The sequence below is a fragment of the Diadema setosum genome, chromosome 4, assembly GCF_964275005.1.
Source record: "Diadema setosum chromosome 4, eeDiaSeto1, whole genome shotgun sequence".
NCBI lineage: Eukaryota > Metazoa > Echinodermata > Echinoidea > Diadematoida > Diadematidae > Diadema > Diadema setosum.
In genome coordinates, this window is record NC_092688.1 from 25,926,170 (window position 1) to 25,932,332 (window position 6,163).

Consider the following 6,163-nt stretch of genomic DNA (forward strand, 5'->3'; position numbering starts at 1 on the left):
AAGTATGTGTGTGCATCTTGTATTTCAACAAGGCAAGTGCCAAATTGTGTCTCGCTCATTTGCGTAGAAGAAATTAATGTTTTTTTCTAACTCCCGGAAGTTCATTGACCCGCCTATGACCTTTGACCTTGTGGTGACCTTCAACTCCCCAGGGGACATTTACCATCCAAGTTTGGTCACAAACGGACAAAGGGATCAAAAGTTATGAGCTATTATCGAAACGCGCCGTAAAAATTTAACATTGGGCCCTAAAGTTTGCTGACCCCTGTCTGTGACCTTTGACCTTTTGATGACCTTCAACTCTCCAAGGGACATCTACCATCCAAGTTTGGTCACAAACTGACAAAGGGATAAAAAGTTATGAGCCATAATCGAAACGCGCCGTAAAAACTTAACATTTGGCCCTAAAAGTTTGTTGACCCCTGTCTGTGACCTTATTAGCATTATTATTATCATCATCATTCCACAATATTCATAAACATGAAAATTACTGACAAAATACGCTCAGTATATAGGAGTTACCATATAGCACAATAGCATAATAATGTTTTCATTATTTCTGCAGTTACAAGGAACAAACTGATGGTGTTCTCATACTTAAGATCAGGCACAAAGTCAACGAATTAGGAAGTGAATAAAAAAACATGCAGATTTGTATGCAAATGATGACACGCGAGAGGTTAAATTACCTTTTGTAGGGGGTTTCGAGATTTTGTGAGTTCCTACTATGATATCATTAATATTCATCATGTGAACGAATCTGATTGTGAGCAACAACGTGAAAAATCCCATGATACTTAGTCTGGCTTCCAGACCCTCTGTCCATATTATTTCGCTATTCAGGATATTGACGCCCTCAACGTCGAAAACTAGTATATTTTAGGTTGGTTTTGTCCAGAGAGCTGTACAGCTCTATGGTTTTGTCTCGCTGCCTTCGGCAAAGGCGGCGACTTCGTCGCCGCGGAGTCCAGTTGGCAAAGGGTCTGGTGTTGCGACACGGATTGTCGCCCCTACACGGATTGTCGCCTACTGCTCGGGGCGACAATCCGTGACGAGGGCTGGCGGCACGGATTGTCGCCCGCCCTCGAAGCACATTTTGCTGGGTAATATCGTTCTGGACATAATCATTGAAATACTAACACATAACTTACATGGCTACATCCATGCAAACATGCCATGTAAAAAGTCATGGTGAGGTTTCAAGGAAGTGTGTATGTGCGCGTGCACATAATAATTTAGTGACGGGAGCCAGCGGCGGTCAGCCTAGCTGAAAAGGTTACCAATTTTTATGTATATAGCAATCTAGTACATATGCCCCTAAGTATGGAAATGCACGTCTGGCTGGTCATCGGTGGTGGGTGTGGCCAGGAGGGCCAAAAAAAGGACCCCTCAAAATTAGGCTAGCCTAGCTGGAAAAGTAACACCATGAAAACAACTGGAACTTGTTCGTTACACTTATAGGATAAATGAATGACCTTTGCCAGACGTTTTAAGTGGTGGGGGGTAGCCGCCAGACGCTCTTAAAGGCCCAACTCCAGCTAGGCTAGCCTAGCTGAAAAAGTAACCTCATGAAAACCACTGGAACTTGTTCGTTACACTTATACAGGATAAATGAATGACCATTGCCAGACGTTTTAAGTGGTGGGGGGTAGCCGCCAGACGCCCTTAAAGACCCAAAATTTTCCAGCTAGGCTAGCCTAGCTGAAAAAGTAACCTCATGAAAACAACTGGAACTTGTTCGTTACACTTACAGGATAAATGAATGACCATTGCCAGACGTTTTAAGTGGTGGGGGTAGCCGCCAGACGCTCTTAAAGGCCCAACTCCAGCTAGGCTAGCCTAGCTGAAAAATTAACCTCATGAAAACCACTGGAACTTGTTCGTTACACTTACAGGATAAATGAATGACCATTGCCAGACGTTTTAAGTGGTGGGGGGTAGCCGCCAGACGCCCTTAAAGACCCAAAATTTTCCAGCTAGGCTAGCCTAGCTGAAAAAGTAACCTCATGAAACCCACTGGAACTTGTTCGTTACACTTACAGGATAAATGTATGACCATTGCCAGACGTTTTAAGTGGTGGGGGTAGCCGCTAGACGCCCTTAGAGACCCAACTTTTTCCAGCTAGGCTAGCCTAGCTGAAAATATAACCTAATGAAACCCACTGGAACTGGTTACACTTACAGGATATATGCATGGCCGTTGCCAGACGTTTTAAGAAGTGGGGGAGGGGGGGGGGTAGCCACCAGATGCCCTCAAAGACCCAATTTTACCAGCTAGACTATAGCCCTGGCTGGAAAAGTAACCTCCTGAAACCCACTGGAACGTGTTCTATGTTTGTATCTCACCTGATAAACACTGTCGACCAAGGGCGCCGGAAGTGGGGGGGGGGGCAGGGGGGGCACTTGCCCCCCCCCCCCCAAATAAATTTTTTTTTGGGGGGGGCAAAACGAGTTTTTGCCCCCCCCCCCCCCAATGTGCCCCCTGAAAGGTAACAAATGATACATCAGTTATCTAACGTCACGACCAAAATGAACAATAAAGGCACTTTTTGTCTAAAAATTGTCAATTCATAGATGAAAAATGAGAAATTTTCGCCCCTGACGGGGTACCTACACATAAGTAGATTTAGTGTAGTTATATAGATGGTAGCTTCGCGTTTTTCGATGAGTGTGCCCCTTGAAGCATACTTTTAGTAAACCCTTACATTTTTCCTTTTCTTCTAAGCTTTCTAGCAATGTAAGAATATTTCCATTACTAAAAAAAAAACACTAAGTTTTATTCGTATATAACATAGTATCAATAAGAATCCATCAGTACCAATGATGCGAACAAAGATTTAAAGGTAGGCATAATGTAATTAACTTAGAACAATCCGCATTCGAACTGATGCCTCCAACACCTAATTGCATCGCTTAGATTTCATCTGTTACGTACGAAGGCCCAATGCACAGTAAACAGCTGTGAGATCTGGCTTGTGCATAATCGTGGTGCCCGTCTAGTGCGCGCAACGGTCCTTTTGGCGGGAAAGGATTCGATATGTGACACCAATCAAAATAACGTGATAAAAGGTTAATTATCAACAGAGAAGCAGGTTTGCTGGTTCATTCCAGTGTTGGTTCATGCCAGCATTTGTAATCTTCAAGAGGCTCACATCGTTTTTTGATTTTCAACAATCTCATTTGCTGTAACTGTGAATCCTGATCATGAAGAAGCACCAGTCTGGGTCAGAAGGGAGGAAACAGAAGGAGCAAAAAGAACTCCAAGACAACGCGAAAGGATCGCGATCCCTCCTAGCATATTTCCCCCGAGTAAACAAGAAAGAGCCAACAGACACTGCAGAATCAACCCGGGCAAGAGAAGATTTATCAGAATCACACACAACCCATGAAAACCCTGCCATAGATGATAGCCAGCAGGGACAAAACAGCGAAGGGCCTTTCAGGGAAAAACCAAATCAACCGACTTCAGCTAACTTCAAGAAAGACAATCAAGGTAGGCGGTTTCGCCCTGAGTGGTATACCTCATACCCATGGTTAGAATGGGAACAAACTGCAAACAACGGTGACGGAGCGGCATTTTGCCACGTATGCCGACAAGGATGCCTGCGAAAAATTCCTGGTGGTGGAAGGGAGGAAGAAAGTTTCAGCAAAAACGGGTTTTCGAATTGGAAAAAGGCAACTCAGGCGTTCCAAAAGCATGAGCGAAGTGAAAGTCATCACCTACTCGTGTACAAAATGAACCAGATCTGGCATGGGAGAAACATTTCTGAGAGGCTTGACCATAGCGCAAAGGAAGAGATGAAAAAGAACACAAAGTATCTTCATGCGATCTTCTCCACTTTGCAGTATCTTGCCAAACAAGGATTACCAATTCGAGGACACACTGACCATAACAGCAACTTTCATACTTTGTTGACACTGCGATGTATGTAGGGACATTGAGGGTTTCGATCGGTGGCTCGAAAGAAAGTCGTCATGGACCTCACACCAGATACAAGAGGAAATGATTGGCATGATGTCCAGATCTGTGATGCGCGAGTTGGCCGAAGAAATGCAAGGGAAGGTATATGCGATCATTGCTGATGAAACCACTGACGTGTCCAAGTTGGAGCAACTTTGTATTTGCGTTCGCGTTGCAACAGATGAATTGTTGGTAGAAGAGAACGTCCTTGGTATGTACGCAATTGATAGGTGTGACGCAGAGTCAGTTCACAAGACTATCAAAGATGCTCTGATAAGGTATAACCTCCCCATCTCTCTGTGCCGGGCTGCAAGCTTTGATGGAGCAGCAACATTCCAAGGAAAAAGGAGTGGTGTCGCCAGCCGTCTGCAAGAGGAGAATGAGAGAATCACCACCACACACTGCCACATGCACTGCATTAACTTAGCAGTCCAAGACATGGTCAAGAATGTGCCAAAGCTCCGTAACTTTCTTACCACCGTAACGGACTTGATCAACTTCTTCAGGGATTCCCCCAAGCGATGTGCTATAGTCAGAACAGTTGCAGAAGGACTGAGTTCGCCACAAACACATGTAAGGCCACTTTGCCCAACCCGATTCACAGTCAAATTCAAGGCCCTCAGCAGTCTCAAAGAGCAATTGCAGGTGGTGAAAGAGTCCCTGACAGAAATCGAGAACAGATCAAGTGATCGAGACATGCAGTCACGAGCCAGTGGATTCCTTAACGCAGTTTCCACTTTCGACTTCACGATTTCCCTCATCATCAGTCTTGCTATCTTTGAACTGAGCGACCGACTCAGTACGGCAATCCAGGGATCTCGTGTGTCTGCCGGACAGGGGGTCAGGCTTACAAAGGTTGCTATCAACAACCTGAAGACACTGAGGACAGAGACGGCGTTTGATGAAACGTGGAGTAATGCAGTCATCTACGCAGAACGGGAAGGACAGGATGACCCGGAGCTACCCCGACAGCCTAAAGCACCACGACGATATCAGCAGAGTGATCCTCATATCTTCAAAACTCCTAAAGATCTGTACCGAAGTGTGTGGTTCGATGCTTTAGACCAAGTAATCAGTGGGCTAGAAGATCGGATTGCATCAAAGTGCATCCCGGTCTTGTTGGCCACAGAAGACCTCTTGACGACAGCCTGGTCCAAAAACAAGGTATCATCCGAGTCCCTAGATTGTGTGGTGAAGCACTACAAAGATGATTTGGATGGCCCTCGTCTTGACGCGCAGTTGCGAGTACTAGAGAATTTGGCGTCGGAAACCTCGACACTGTCCACAGTGTCAACACCTTCTGTTGACAAGATCATCGACACTCTTGGAGCGACGTCAATGAAGCCGATGATTCCAGAGGTCATGAAGCTAGTGAAGCTGTATCTTATACATCCCGCTACCTCTGCCTCAGCTGAACGCTCCTTCAGCAGACTCCGTCAACTCAAAACGTATCTCCGTTCGACAATGAGCCAGCGAAGGCTGAACTCTCTTCTGATCTTATCCTTGTATAAGGACAAGGCAGACAAAGCTGACATGTATGACCTTGTCAATGAGTTCATTTCTAATGGAGACAGCAAGAGAAGAAATACATTTGCTCATCTTAAAAAGGACTAAGGTGTGGGCAGTACGACATTCGAAGTTTGTCCGTTATTTGGTATTTGTTTGTCATTAGCCTTTTCACTGTGTGTTCTTGCTATCTCCATTAGAAATGAACTCATTATTATTTTGTTTTATGTTTCATCTAGATCATAGATGTAATCTGTGGGGATCCCGGGGACTGTTGGGGTGAAGTGACTGAGACAAACAATATGCATTATACATGTTAGAAGAGTGATTGTATTTTATTTTGTTTTATACAGGCACATCTGAATCATTTTCGTAGTGAGAGCTAGCCCATATATATTCTTATGTTCTTATAATTACGACAAGAAACAAGATACAAGTTTGATACGATATTGTTTTCAAAAAGTTTAAGTGGCGAAGTATAAGATCCTACATATTTATCTCAGTGGTGCACCAGCCGAAGAACATTGTCTATTACAACTAGATATTAGCCGTTGACAAACAGTGATCTTTTCATTCTTTTGTCGTTCCTGGTATTCATTCAAGTACAGTAGATGTGCCACACTGCTACTTCATAACATTTCCTTGAAAACACGGTAGAATGTATTTTGTTTTCTTATCACGTAATGTAGCATAATC

At 44.3% G+C, this 6,163-nt stretch overlaps 1 pseudogene; it reads left to right on the forward strand.

The window, feature by feature from the left end:
• The first annotated feature begins 3,204 nt into the window (after positions 1-3,204).
• LOC140227766 (zinc finger MYM-type protein 1-like) lies at positions 3,205-5,575 on the forward strand (annotated as a pseudogene).
• Positions 5,576-6,163: the final 588 nt, after the last annotated feature.